The sequence below is a fragment of the Sander lucioperca genome, chromosome 10, assembly GCF_008315115.2.
Source record: "Sander lucioperca isolate FBNREF2018 chromosome 10, SLUC_FBN_1.2, whole genome shotgun sequence".
NCBI classification, from domain to species: domain Eukaryota; kingdom Metazoa; phylum Chordata; class Actinopteri; order Perciformes; family Percidae; genus Sander; species Sander lucioperca.
The window spans coordinates 37,009,971-37,026,016 of NC_050182.1; the positions used below are offsets into that span (position 1 = coordinate 37,009,971).

General features: G+C 40.8%; 1 protein-coding gene across 1 annotated transcript in view; it reads right to left on the minus strand.

Moving 5' to 3' along the window:
- LOC116035271 (plectin-like) overlaps window positions 1-16,046 on the minus strand; it is a 212,729-nt gene that overhangs the window by 121,232 nt on the left and 75,451 nt on the right. The gene's annotated exons all lie outside the window — the stretch shown is intronic.

Genomic DNA, 16,046 nt, shown 5'->3' on the forward strand with positions numbered 1-16,046 from the left:
GGTACTGTGCTGGAACACAGAGATTCAGTTGCGAAATAATAGCAGCGACAAAGTGATGGATTCCGCCTGCTGTTTGAAACCACACACAGTTTTATTTTATTTGCCATGGCAACAGTCAAATGAAGTAAGCCAGTTCTGAGTGAGCCACATATCCATTTTGAGGGCTGCAGTGGAGCAGCAGACCATAAATCTGTTGTCCTGGACAGCTGGACTCCACTGTCATTTATCAGACCATTATTTGCATAGACACTCTGCAATCTGAACAAACCATTAGCACATGTCAAGCTTTCACCAGCAATCGAGAAAATTTTAAAATAATCTCAGAGCAAAATGATATGTGTTATGTGCTTAAAGCCCAACGCAAACATTAATATGAACAAGTTAAAAATCATTTCTGGCAGTAGTTAACCTCACTTATGTTTTCACTAATGCTGTCATAAAAACAATACCTGTCACACAATTCTTTGACATCTCCGACTAGGAGGTGTTGCCCAAGGCCATATATGTACTCCACCTACAGCAGATATGCTCTAAAACATCCCTCATGGTGTTTTATTATCTTTAATGGTGCATGTTGAGTTAATGGTTCCTAAAGGCTTTTCAGTGGAGGAACAAAGGAACACTCAGGTGCACTGTACAAGAACGACATTCCTCTGTATTACGAAACAAATGATTTTTCATTGACATGCTGCAGTTTGCCTGATGGGGGTGGTGGCAGCAGGTTAGAGCTGGCTGTGTATGTGCATGTGGGAATCTGCAAGCTCAGGTTTAAGTAAGTGTATATAACTGAGATGAAGAGGATTCTGAAGCATTTTATTACTCAACCTATTTGATATTTTGTGGTACACTGCTGAATGTATTGTTGGCAGTTAAGAGGTAATGAAAATAACATATACTGTAAGGAAGTATTCAAACAGGAAAAACCCAAATACATTAACAATCAACCCAATGACATGCCAGTTAACAATGTGTTAAAATTCAAGCCTGGCGCTATCTCATTTTGGGGTAATATGCATCACCATGCATGGTGCTTTGCTCTCCTGGCCGCAAATCAGTGTGATTTCATGCACTGTTTAAGCACAAAGTGTTCAGTGAACTTCAAACTTCCCACAGTGACCTTATTCTGGCTTGAGGCCCAGTCCCCTTCAACCATCCTAATATCAAATATGCCCGCTCCAAGAGAAATACTGTATCGCGGGGCCTAACAAACCCTGGCAATGAACATTGCGTTGCTGCTTTTTACTGTGACTTGATGGTTACAATAGCTGTGTGAAGGTTTACAGTGACATTAGGAACATAATAACTGATCCGAAATAGACTCTCAGAAGGGAACGCTCACGATAAAACTAATGGCTTCTAATTTCATTCAGTCTATAAACAGATGCAGCAGACAGCTGTAAATGGAAACATGATTTGATTGATTGAAGCAGATAAAGGAGTATTAAAACTTTGGGGAAAGAGTATCTAAATAGTTCCCTGGTTAGGAGTCCACTTCTGCTACAATGTTTCAGAGCTCCTCAAGTCCCAGAATAGACTTGTCACCACCAACGGATGGTGGCTGGTGACTGGCCCACTGTAAAGGCTTGCTGCCCTGGGGTCTGTGGGGCGTGCACACGTGCCCTCCATTCTGATATCAGATCGGAGCCACTCCAGCCACTTCCAGGGAAAGCAAAGGTCAGCAGAGCCTTTCTTAACCACTAATGTATGTGCTTTAGAAGTTAGTGTGAAGTCAAACCTGTCGAAACTTAATAACATGTTAGAATGATGGGTCATCCAACCAATGACACATGTAATTCTAGTGTACAGGTTAGCTTCATACATGACGATCAAGTTATCACGGTTAACATTTAGGTTTAATGTAGCTTTTAAAGCAGGGACAAATGCAATATCTGCCATCTGTCAGGCACTGACTGATTGTAGGTGAGCAGTATTAACTGGAACACATTTTCGCACATTGCTATAAAGCACTACATGCTGCTCTGAATATACATTTCAAAAAGTAAAGCACCTACTGTGAAAGCACAGGAAGTGGATAAAACAGACACAGAAACATCTTATTTGGAAGGGAGGCCCTTAGTCTACAACAAATCATGACTTGCACTTTTGTACTTGTGACTAAGCATTCTGCAATGCATGAGAGCTCCCTTTTTATCTGGATGATAAACCTATTTTTATTTGAGAAGCTTGTCCCCTGGCTGGGTGTAGTTAGGCGAGTGACCCCCTCAGTCGGGGACAGCTGTGACCCCTGACTGAGCTGGGTGTTAGAGGTGTTAGAGGACAAACACCTCCGACCCAGGAACCTGCTAAAGTTAGTTAGTTGTAAACAGCTTCATATAGCGGCGGGGGTTGTCCCCACAATAATTATAGGCTTTCCCAGTAGTCAATAGTAACTGCTTTAACTAATTATAAAGCAATTGATTACATTTAACAGTAACAGTAAAAGTAATAAAAAAAACACTGCAAAACAGTGTGAAAGTGCCTCCATAGCCTTAAAGAGCACTATGGCAGGAAATAAAAATGACTTTGAAATAAGTGTTAAAAGAGAGATTCACATTTTCTCTCTTGGCTTTAAGAAATCATACATACATTTGTATTGATATCACAAGTTTGCAGGTTTTAGTCTGGAGGGATAAAAATATTTTGGATAAAAGCCTAGGCTAAATGAAATGTAATGTAATGTAAATACAACAGTTAAGACAGACTGTGGTACCTTTTTTCTGGAGCTGATATAAGATCGGACAACATACCTATCATAGGTGAACCAAATGGGAAACACATCTTTTTAAAAATGTATATTAACTGAAATAGTAAAACATGTTTTTCTAGCCATGCTAGGTCTGTGGGGCTTACGATCTGTCTGCGTTTTGGACGGTTGTAGAGATGGTTGTTCAATCCCTTTGGTCGAAACTGAAATATCTCAACAACTGGATGGATTTTGTACAGAGGAGGGATGAAACTTCCTGACTTATGTGACCCCTTGACTTTTCCTCTGGTGCCACCAGTAGGTTAACTGGCAGGGGGCTCAAAGACATTTCCCATTTGCCTATGCTGTACTTTGTGTTTAGTGCTAATTAGCAAATGTTAGCATGCTAATACACTAAATTAATTAACATGGTAAACATTGTACTAAACATCAGCAGCTTGTCACTGTAATCATATTACTGAAGCATGTTGACATTACCATTTAGCTCAAAGCACCACTGTGCCTAAGTACAGCCTCACAGAGCTGCTAGCATGGCTGCAGACTTGTAACTGTGGGTGCAGTTTAAAAACAGCAAATCTACAAGATTTGTCATATTTTTCTGATATTATTTTCACATAATCATTTTAGATTTATAGTTGTCCAGGCCCTAAAGATTTAGGCCCTGTTTACACGAATATGGCTGCGGGTGAAAACGACAAAATATTTTATCAGATGTGCCTTTCGTTTAGACGGCGACTGCATTTTTGGGGCTTAAAAACGCAAAAAAAGTGAAACCACCCTCCAGAGTGGAAATCTTACAAACGCTCCACCGTCACGTTCCTGTCTAAAGGGTAAAAACGCACTGTGCGTGTGTGTGTTTGTGTGTGCCGCGTGTGTGTCTGTGTGTGCATTGTTTGGAGCAATAACTCCACCTCCTCCTCTGTCCAGACAAAACTGTCAGCTTTTGTTGTTCGCTTCGCACTACTAGGGAGAGGAGAGGGAGAGAGGAGGAGGAGAGGGAGACAAATAGAAGGCGCGCGGACTTGGTGGATCGCATTTCACACACTTTTGCGTCACCATATGCACGCAGATTTCCCCCCCATAACGCTCGTCTAAACGCGGAATAAAAAGTGAGAACGCAACGCCACTTTTGCGTTTTCTCTTCAGATCGTTTCTGTCTAAACATAGCCTTAGGGTGTCACATATTCTACCGACTGTAAACCCCTTTGGTAAAGGTTTTTTGTTTTGGGCTATATATAAACTTGACTTGTTGACTTGACAATTGTAACATGCTGACTGACGGCATGTGAGGCTTTAATCCCACCCTCCAACAACCTTGACTGATATTTGTATGTGACAGCATGAACAACATTGTCAATACGCGCTTGTAAAGGCAGAGAAAGTAGCCTTTGAAATGCAAGAGGGATCAAGCTGCAAGGATTAACCCCTGGCACTGACTAGTCCCTGGCCACTCTTGGTGTAATTGGGATAACCCAGTGGGGTTGAAGATTGATGATTTGTAGGGAACTCTGAGTCCAATGGATAGCCAAAGGGACTAGAGATAATTTGAGGGGTGGCCAGTACAAAAAAATACTCTGTATACTGTCCCGCCAAACAAAAACCCACAGAAGTGTGTTAAACCACAGAATGATTTCAGACAAAGACGCACTGTGTGTTAGGAGCTGCTGGGCATGGAGGGAGACTGAGAGGTGTCTTTGGCATTCCTCACACTACTGCAAAAATAAATAATCAACTGTTCTTGGATGACTGAGGTAAAAACAATGGGCAAATTACAGTAGAAGGAAGAACTGTTTTTGGTCTGTTCAGAGCTGAGGGGCAAGAACAATAGACAAAGTAATGGTCTGAAATCAATCAAGGCACTATAGGAACTCTTGTTGCTTTGCCAACACAAACTTTTCTTGCCCTATAATTATCTTTGGAGTTATATATGGCTCAGTAAAAGCCTTTGTTTTATAAAAATCAAGTCTGTGGAACTGTTTAAAAGTGGAGAAAGAAAATTGGGGGGGGGGGAGCTTAAGCCAAGCAACATAAAACTGTACTGACGTCACAAGTACTGTAGAATAGCCTACTGTTTGAGCTGAGAAAAAAAAAAAGCCAACTCTTGGCTTTTGTCTCAACAGTATACGTATAAATGCACACGGAAACTCTATAAACTGATGTGTGCTTGAGGTAAAAATGACAGGCCCTGCTTGTGTTCTCAACTCCACGAGTCACTAATCACACTGACTTCTCCTTTTCCAGAGTGGAAAGAAATGAAGTCACAGATTATGTCTCCCTTCACCCTTTTTACCGACCAAAAATAAGCAGTAGCACCTAAAAAGACTGCCAAGTCCCTTTCATTCTTACTCACTCTCTCTCCAACAAGCTGTCGGTCATGTGTTAGTGTTGGGGTCTCTACTGTATGTGTCCAGCCGTACAACGCCCCCTGCAGCCTCTCAAACTTGGACAGGAGCCCACCCATGAGGGGGTAAACAAGGACGAACAGCAGGAGCAGCAATGTGACAGATTTGCCAATGTCAAGCACTAGGAACAGCATCGGCCGTGGATAATAATGGATAATGTTCCTTATGATTGATGCACAGGATGCCAAAGTATTCCTCACTCCAACATTCTACACCTATTATCCAGCACTTCCTGAAAGGGATATATAAAGTGCAGTACATTCCTGCAGTCCAAAAAGCACAATTTGTTTCTTGCCATTCTGACTAGAGTAATAGAAATCAGCTTTTGGTGGGAGTTCTGCAAACAGCCAATGACTACAAAACCGCTTTGTGTTCTAAACAAGTTCCAGCAGTGAGATCTGGACAGAAAATTCAAACCAGCCCTCTCTTGTTCTTTCTCCTGTGAGAGCCAGCTCAGCTAAACGGCAGCCAGGTTTAGAATCAGCATGCAATAGATGTATTACACCATTTAGAAGCTAGAAAAAGCTTAACTATGCATACAACGTTGCACAATGTTCCACGATATGCACAACGCCCTATTTTACTCTCCCGATGATGTGAAAAAACGAGTTGTTGCTGCGGCCACACCTCTTCATGACATGAACATTCATTTGACCAATGCTGGCAATCATCCTGCCTCCTTTTCCTGTATCATATCGTGATCAATCCATGTATGCCACTTACCTTTCTTCGGGCTGAGCCAGAACCGATCTCCAAGAGGATCTCCTCTGTCCATGCTGCTTTGATCTAATACACTTCACAAAGGCCTCAGTGGCTACCACAAAACACAACACCTTCTTTCTGCTTTCACCACCCAGTCAAAGCCACACCGCTACTCCTTTATTTTCCCTCTTGTGAGACCCGCTGCCCATCCAGCAGAACAACATGGCATACAAGATGGGTCTAAAAGAGAGAAGGAATGGGAGTGGAGGGGTACATTCAGGGTAGGGAGGGTGTTTGTGAAAAAAAGAACAAGGGAATCTTTTCATCTGTGGCCCATAAATGCAGAGGAACATCTACACCATAAATCTGAGGGCCTTGCCAGGCTGGACACATCCTCTCTGCTGCCCCGGAGATCCTGCTCCATGTCCCATACATTCAAAGGCATCCCACGCTTTTTTTCCAACAGCTAACTGGGAGATACACAGTGGGTGTCTTGTTCAAGAAACATTGCAAATTACAGCCCCAGAGATTAAGATGAAGGGTGGACAGAAAAAAAAGGGAGGACAAGAAAAGTAGATAGAGAAAGACAGAAGACAAAAGAACTAAGAGCCGGCCTTCAAAAGGCACTGCCAAGGCATCCAAAAGAAACCCAACAACAACTCTGGCTTTGTCTCTTGCATACTTATTCATTGGTTTATGGGGAGCAATTAAGCTTTTTTTTAAGTCCTAAAAGAAGTGAGAGTTAATCTTAGAACTGGAGCCAAGTATTAGTGAACCGCAAAGAACACCATGTAGAGATCCAATGCAAATTTCAATGCGCAGCATGTGTAACCACATATCAAGAGCTGTGAGATCATAGATAACAGCTAATGCTGTTGGGTCTTTATCAGTTCTGGCTTGTTTCCAATCAGTGCAGTTGGCCCTGAAGGGTACGACCAAGAGATAAAGCTAAGACTGGACAGGCATACACTGCAGCACTTGGTCACCTGTCAGAACATAATCCTTCTTTCAATACATTTTCGATGGTTGTGTGAAAATGACACAAATGCCCCTCTCTTCATCCTTGACTTAAGGAGTCTTGACATACCTGACAAGATAATCAAGTGAGGATTTTCAACATAGAAGCATTACTTCACACACACACACACACACACACACACACACACACACACACACTATTGTCTTAAAGGTTAGGTTCACACGTAAGTCTTTCTTAATACAATACTTGCTTGATTATATGTATTTTGCAAGAGTTATTGGTTGCTGTAATGATTCCTCCTGTCCATATTGGCCATGAAGAGACCTTTTTTTTAAGATAATTTTTTGGGCATTTTATTTATAGGAAAGCTGAAGACGTGAAAGGGGAGAGAGAGAGAGAGGGGGAATGACATGCAGCAAAGGGCCACAGGTTGGAGTTGGAACCACGGCCAATGCAAGAGATGAGGGACAAAATCCACAGTCTTCATTCTGTGCACAATTGCATGCAGTGAGTTCAGCTGAAACTCATAAGTATCTCCCAAAATGACAGACTTTTTATTCGACATTCCTTCTTCGTGTCCCTCCACTGACGCTCAACAAGGAAACACTGTCCAGGAAACATTATAAAGACTGTAACTTCAACAACAACTTTATTTGGCTAACCCTGACTCGTATGGCTAGACTTTGAATTTAATCTTTGCATGCTTTGAATGAGGACTGTGGAAGTTACACTACGTCCCACTTCTCACATTAAAAGGATTTTTTCATGGCCAGGAATTATGAACCAAAAACTATTTTCAATGTACATACAGGCATGTGAATATTGTATGATGACAAACTCGAAAAACTGTCAACCTATTTTTTAAGAACCAGTGATTTGACATCACGTTTAAATGGAAGTCGACCCTCACAAAATGGAGGTCCAGTCTAGCTGGTGAGGAGGGTATAAAATGGCTGTAGGGAGCGGCAGGCCAGGCAGTGCCAGCCGGTTTGTGCCACACAGAGACACAGACTTATGCCATGAATGTGAAAGCTCATTCATTCCTCTTTTAACTGTGTTTGTATGAAAAAAACACAATAGAGGAAACATCTGCACGCATATGAAAATGTCACGAACAATGTTACAATGTCACATTTAAGGAATGAAATAAAAAAAAAAAAAAATGTATTTGAATATCTGCCCGATGAGTCAGCGTCTGCAAACCACACATGGGTGTGGCCATGCTGGGCTTTGGTTGCTGTAGCGACGCAGCCCACAGGTTAGGCAAATACCATGTCCTGTCCACGGTTGAGGTCTCGGAAGAACGTGGGCTTACTGCTGCTGCCAAGGGCAACCAGCTATCAAACAACAAAACTTGACACAGGATCCGGACTCTGGCTTTCCTGACCGGCTGCCACAATGTGCGGAACCTGAAGAGGCTGAGCTTTATTTTTAGATAGGCATCCTGACGATCAGCCTCTAAAAGCATACACAGGCAAACACAATACAGGTGACTGCTCATGCAAAAAGACAGACAGACAGACAGACACACACACACACACACACACACACACACACACACACAGAGACACACAAAGACACACACAGAGACAAACACACACACACACACACACACACACACACACACACACACACATGATTTATTATCCTCCACCTATAAAACCCCTCCATCTGGAGAGAATGAATAAGTTGCATTCTTTCTTTCCTCAGAGTGGAGAGAAAATAATGACTACATGGGCTGCTTCTTTCACAAAAGGAAGCCTTGCTGTAAACTTACTTAGTGCGTTTGTGGCTGAGGACAGAAAAAGCCTATTCTCCCACGGCTTTGAAGTCTAGTTTCAGACAGCGGTGACTCATCATCATCATTATTCTCTGTAACTTTTCATAAACTGGCGTTTCACTGAGCTGAACCACCCACAAGAGGGCTCTTGTAACACCATCATGTGGAGAAGAATCACAACAGCCATGGCATTTTTTTTTTTTTTATTTGCGCCGCTGCTCTTTTGACTGTAGTTCTGAAAGAAAAGATTTTTCATTTGCTAGAAAGTATCAAGACTCTGTCTCAAAGCGGCCTTTGGGGAATCTAAAGTGTGTTTGATCTGATGCACAAAAAGCAAGACTTCACTTCCTGAAATCCTATCATTCCATGCGCTGAGAGACCAAAACAGTGCACCGCCCTAGCAGACAGGTATGAAGTCAACCAGAATCAGACATGAATGTGACCAACAATCACCCTGCAGAAATAACACTTAAGTCATGAACACATTCCCTGTGCAAGTTTTTTTTTCTCTCTTTCTAACCACTCTGTACTCCATGCACTTCAGGAATGCTCTGGCTGTCTAAATTACAACACCTCTGAAGTAGAGTATAATTATTAGAGTATAAAAAACACTAAAAAGTGTACCCAGCATGTCCGTTCATGCAACAATGTGACATAAATATGCACCTATGTGCAGTGTTTTACCTAGGTTTGTGGAAGACTTAGGTGCAGATATTTGACAGAGGGTTTTGGGGGGGCCTCCCTCAAGAAAATGTTACATTTTTCACATTAAAAAATCATTCAATCAATCATTTTGGAACATTATTATTTCCATATCTGTGTCTAAATTGAGGGAAAAGCTAGAGCTGATAATAAATAAAACACTCAGAAAGCGCAAAGACAAAACTTACTAAAGAAGTCCACTGGGGACCAACTACAGTCATTAGATCTGAGAAAAAGTCATTTAGTCAATTGTTATGCTCACATTGATTTTTCATTCACTCAGCTTAGGTGCTGCGCCTAAGTCTTAAAATGTTAGGGAAAACAACTTATATGGCATGATACTGAGGCTGTGCTTGCGACTGAACCACAATAACAACACAAGATCATTTATCAGGCAGGTACAAAGCTTCCCCCAGTGGGTAGAGTGAGATTTGAGAATTGATTACTTTGCATCATTAAGTTCTAATAATGCCCACAGGGTTGTTTTGTCGCACATCATTCTATGTGAGACTGGAAGGAGTCCAAGGCACAAACGCTGGGAAATACTACACCACATCCAGCGCTGCTGGATTAATAAAATATCAGGTGTTCACTGTTACAGTGCATGTTTAAAGTACAATACACTAGAATAAATAATAAACACCTATGCTAAGCCACATGATTGAGTTTCTCTTTAACTCGTGATATCAGCTAATGTTATTTTATAAAGGCTTTTCATGTGCCGGGTCACAACCCCACCCACAATTCAAGTGTCCTCACTGCTGCAAGAGATGGCATTTCACTTTCCTTATTGCTTATTCTTATCAGCATGGCTGGACTGGCTCCACATCCTGTTTTTCCACTGTGACACCTACAAATAAAACTGCTTCCTTTAAAGAGAGAATAACAGTCCAAACAATGGGCCTTTCCAAAGTGTAATAAAAACCAGTGAGCGGGACCGAAGCTGCTCCAACACTGAACCATACAGTACAGTGCAGTCATTTACCACTACTGGCACACACAGAAAAAGCCTCAAAGAACTCTTATATGAAAGCCCACAGAACAGGCATGGAGACAGTTTGTCCTACAGAATGTGTGGCCCCGTGTGGGGAAAAAACAGCAGAATATCAGGTTACTCCCCTGAGAACTCTGAGAGTTGCTTAATGTTTTTCCAACTTTGTCTCATGGTACATTCTTGAGCTTTTAAAGTCTTTACTGTAATGAATCCATTAATGAATGTACTGGTAAAAGGTGTGGGGCAAGTTGTGTGGCTTGCGAGCAATACACTCTTCAAGATTATTTTGTGGAGGGAATTTGTAGTCCTTTATTTGACAGGACGGCTTAAGACAGGAATAGGGAGAACGAGAGAGGGGGGATGACATGCAGCAAAAGGCAACGGGGTCAGGCTCGAACCCGGGCCGCTGCCGTGAGGACTGAGCCTTGGTACATGGGGCGCCCTTGAACAATACATTCTTTTGGCAAATCCGAAGCCTGCCAGCGAAAGCTGCTTCCCAGAAATGTGCGCGCTGCAAGGAAATTAGACATATTACGGTATCAAATGAATGTAATAACGCCATTTCCTTTGAATAAAAAAACAAACCAGTCAGGGTCACCTTTAACAATGATCTACCTCGCTTTGTAAAGGTGTGACAAGAGTCTCGGCGGTAGTAATTACTCACCCTCAGGTGAAGAAATGTGAACCAGTTTGCACTGGAGCCCAAAAAGCTAGGGCAGGGAGATGTCTTTATTATCACATTAGCCTTTAGCCATTAGTCTTTGTTCCCACCCTCCTCCCCCCACCCACCCACCCACCCACCCACATACACACACACACACACACACACACACACACACACACATGTTATTGGCATTTTTGCTTTATGAGTAAAGTTCAGAGTAACTGAGCTAGCATTGTTTGCCCCCGCCCCACCCTTTCATCCCACGCATTCATTTCAGCAACAATTTACGGTATTTCTCCTCTTATCAACAGAGTCTCAACGACTCTTTAAACACTGTAAGAAAACATACTTTCCCTTAATGGGCCAGCCACTGGTCATCCATTCTGTGACACATGAGTTCTAAACTTAAAACAAAACTGTGAAGTGACCTGCTCTGTTATGGGGGCCAAGCTACAGCCAGGTGTTACAGCCCCTCCACTGGTTTATCAAACTGGGCGTAAAGGGTTCCAGATGTACCTGTGAGAAAAACGAGGGCCTATGAGGTCAGGTCTTGACCCTCCGATTTATGAGATCTCTTTCAAGACAGCAAAAAAAAAAAAAAAAAAACTATCACTGAACTAGTAATGCAACCCTGTCGTTTGGACAGATGGGACACTCAAGCTCAAACATTCAACAGCCATCTCTTTCATAAAGGCTTTAATTCATGCAGTACTTATTGGTTCAGATAAGCAGGTGTTCCAGACCATCTTCCAACAATGACACCAGAGAAGAAGAGGCACTCACCTGAAAAACAGACAGAGAGACAAAGAATTAGTATAATCAGTATAAAATTAAAAAAATCTATAAGTAAGCTACACATTATATAACAAAATATAAAAATCGGTAAAGTTCATGTAGTGTATACGCTCCACTACATCTCTTATAGACAAAGGAGGGTTAAATAATAGACAAAAGAGAAAATGGTCTTTCAAGTGTGTTGCATTAGCAGAGACAAGAGTGCATTTTTCTCCACATGCTGAAACACTCTGGTTTTAATCGCTGTCTGCCAAAGAGCTGAGTTACAAATTCATCATCACGCCTGAAGCTTTAGGTAAGTTAATGTCTGCTGAAGTCTGCACAAAAGAGAGAGAGAGAGAGAGAGAGAAAGAAAGAGAGGAGATTGTGATCTTGTGAATCCTGTTGCACAAAGGATTAAGCAAGAACAATCCCTGGATATGAAGAACACATCCAGGAGGCAAGCTCAAGTTAACTGGCTAATATCACCATCTACTGGACAAGTGGAACAAAAGCAAGTTCAATGGTGAGCATTACAAAGTGCTCACCATACTCGTTACACGCTATTTCAAATTCCTTGCCTTCCAAATCATCCATATTCATTTATGGTATATACAATAATTCATGTTGACAAACTTAGACAATGACTGATAATGTGCAAGACATCATAATTATTTGGCCAGTGTCTGGTTCCTCAAACACAGGCTCACTATATGTGTTAAGGGAGCACTGGTCCTGAATATTCACAACCTGATCTGGTGTCTAAACGGATTATTTTAGAAGTTGCCATATTTGCTTTTCATCATCACAACATTGACAAGCTTGAGAGCAAGCTCTCATTTCCAATGATGCTCTGATTGCATGGCATATAAAATTGCAATACATATAAAATGACTGAACATAGTAAACAATATATAATATACAGTCGCAATACACAGTACATACATAAAACAATTACAGAATGATAAACAACTCAAAGTGCACATGTACTGTACATTCAGAATACATGGACTCATAAAGAAGACATTTAAAGTGATTAAATGGAATCAGGCTGTTCGTAGAACCTGCAAGTTAGTCCATTTATATGGAGTATAATACTCAAATGCAGTTTGGCTTAATTATGTCCTAACAAATGGAATATTTAAGGAATCACTAGTACAACAATTCTCAATAAGAACACAGATTTTTCAGATTTGATAGAAAACTGTTAAAACCTTAACCCTTGTGTTGTCCTCGGGTCAAACTTGACCCGTTTTCAAAGTATTTTTATATCAGAAATATTGGTTTCTTACAACTAAATTGCCCCAAAATAACTTGGATTCATGCATGTACGTTGTATGGAACCCATACAACATATACATCCATTCATCCATGTTCTTCGCAGGTAAAATGTATTACATCCACTGAATTTTGGTTGATTTATTTAATTTCATAGCATTTGAAAAAAAGAATGTTTAAATGGTTTCAAAACAGCATCCTGACCAAACTTTGACATAAACCAGTCTGTGATTCGCTCAACATCCTCTGATCTTAACTATTCTATTAGTCAAATTAATTCATGTCTGCTTTTTTTCAAATTCAAAAATTAGGTATAATGTCATTTAAATTAGGTGTTTTTACCATGAATAAAAAAACGGGACAAAAAAACCCGTTAAAAAAGCAGCAAAAGCATTAAAAAAAAAGCAACAAAAATGTCAGAAAAAGTTACAAAAACTAAAAAACTAAAAAAAAAAAAAGAAAACGCATTTTTCAATTTTGACCCAGAATGACAGGTTCATGGACGATGGTGAAGACAACAGAAGGGTTAAATATGTTCCTGCCTCTTCAGTGAGGCAAGTAATTCAGATGAAAGGATCAGATTTTACAGCTGTCCTTCACCCTGGGGTCTTTCCACTCTGCCACCCACATCGCCCTGCTACTGTGTAGGACACGCCCCACAGAAGTACAAGTAGTTTCCTGTGCATGGGAGTTTCATATGAACACCGGCTACCAACCATCAGCCCTGCTAGTGTTTCTTATGTGTAAGCAACACGGTGTTAAATCATCACCTCATGACAGTCTGGAAATATCACGCTCTAAAAAGGACCTGTCTAACTTTTAGTAATGGATTTCAACAGCTGACTGTCACAAGTGTTTATGTTCAATATTTATGGTAAATATCATACATGAATTATGAGGTTACCGTGAGTATAATAACCTTTTAGTGGGCAGGTTTTAAGTTTTTATTGATTGACATTATTTTTTATCCCTTGTTGATAAATGCTTTAAATTCTGTGAAAAGAAGACATAACGTTTTAAAATAAGTCAGGGTGTTACACCTGGATAAACAAGAATCCAATTACCTAACTACTTCATTCCAGACATACTATATGACCAATTAATATACAAAATAAAAAAAGATAGGACAATAAGGATCGGGTTTGAATATAGATATTTAAAACTATTCTAGACCCATATTTAAGTGAAAGTGCAAAATATTTTCAGTTGAAATCACAGCCGATGATGAAGCATAGGGCTGCAACCAGGGCTTTAAATAGACACCCGCCAACCAGCCAAATGCGGATAAAAATGACCTTTGGCAGGTAACATTGTAAAGTTACTAGCCAATTTAGCCGGTGATTAATGAAGCAAAAAAAAAAAGTTTAATTGTAATTGTTTGAATCAGAAGTGGAGAATGTTTCACAACTAGTTCAATCAACCCAGGGTTTCCCAATCCAGCGACGAGGCGGTGTTTGCACGGCATGACCAATCGCAAACATCTACCAGATTACATATTTTACACAAGAAGAGCAAACTATAATTCTACATAAATATGAAGAACACAGACACGGTTTTGCAGGCAAAACACAATACAGTCGCTGCTTCCTAAAATAGGAGGAAAGCTGGCAAAAAAATAGCCTACGCTGTAAATGCGTAAATCACAAATATCAATATCACTTCCCCATCAATCAGGCACAAGATCTGACCATAATTACACTTGTGCTTTCCATAAACTGTCGCTCTCTCTCTCTCTCTCTCTCTCTCTCTCTCTCTCTCTGAGCTCCACCTGATCTTCTAAGAACGCCATTATCAATCGAGTATTGATTGGTCAGTAGGCGGTGCTTTTACACCGGTTGATTTCTAATCTCCAACATAACCAGGTTAGGTGTTCAGCATAAGTTACCACGGCGATTGAACCCGGTAACAAGTGATCCACCGTCGTGATACACAAAACCCTGGGCTGAACCTGAAGTTACCCCGTTAACACCAAATCTTGCTTCGTAGTACAGGCCTCTGGTGACGTCTTCACATTACTTGTTTGACCAACAGTGTTTGATTGAAAAAGCTCACTTAAACAATTAATAGTCAGTATTGCTGAAAATACATTTTACGTCCTCAACTGACTAATCAATAATTCCCATTTCCATCAATATGTCAAACCATAGATGCGACATTAAGTAGTTTGTATGGCGGGAAATTGGTGCACAGAAGTGACAAATCAACATGAAGAGAAACTAAAAAAAAAAACTCTCAAACTGCAGTGTGAAAGGAGTCAGCCAGGAGACACTAACAATGGCTCATTAGCATCTCTACTGCTCAGTATGGAGAAGTCTATAGTCACAGACAAAATGTCACATCACTATAGGTAACAAAGTTTCAAAAGTCTACGTGAATGCTTGCCTACCTTTTGTTGCAGAAAAAGTACAAAGTTGCCTTGTGTCCAATGTGCTATAATAACTGACGTGCTGCCAGAATCACGTGTCATGTTTAGGATTGGGAATTCATCAAATAGATATTAAACACAGGAACAACAGGATGTGAGAGGAAGCATCCTGAAAGAGCAGTCAGACGCTCCTCTGGAACATCCCATGGTCACATTTCCCGGATGGACAGTCTGCTGCCGGACAGTGACATTAATGTGTATCCAGGACAACATTATGGGTCAAGGAAGCATTATTTTATAAAGCCATTATATTTGTCATGGGATGGCATCCAGGTCAAAGGAAACGGTGTATGATGGCTGTATCATTCATAGATATAAAACATATTTTATTTTAAGGCCACATTTTACTTTTCAGATGGTCTGTCAATGAAGAGTGTGTTGTTCACTGCAAGCTCCTTCTGCTGATAAAGACTGTGAGATGTGGTTAAAAGCTCTGGAAAAAGCTAGGAAGTGGACTTTGTGTTAAAGGGGTACTCCAGATATTTAGTACTGTACTTCTATCAAGTTGAAGGACTTGAAAGAGCCAGATTTATATATACAAATAAGTTGTTCAATTCAAAGAAGCAGAGGTCAAGATATCCTGACTTTAAGTCCCTACTGTCAAACTTTAAAACACTGGATCCTACAATTCCCATAATGCAG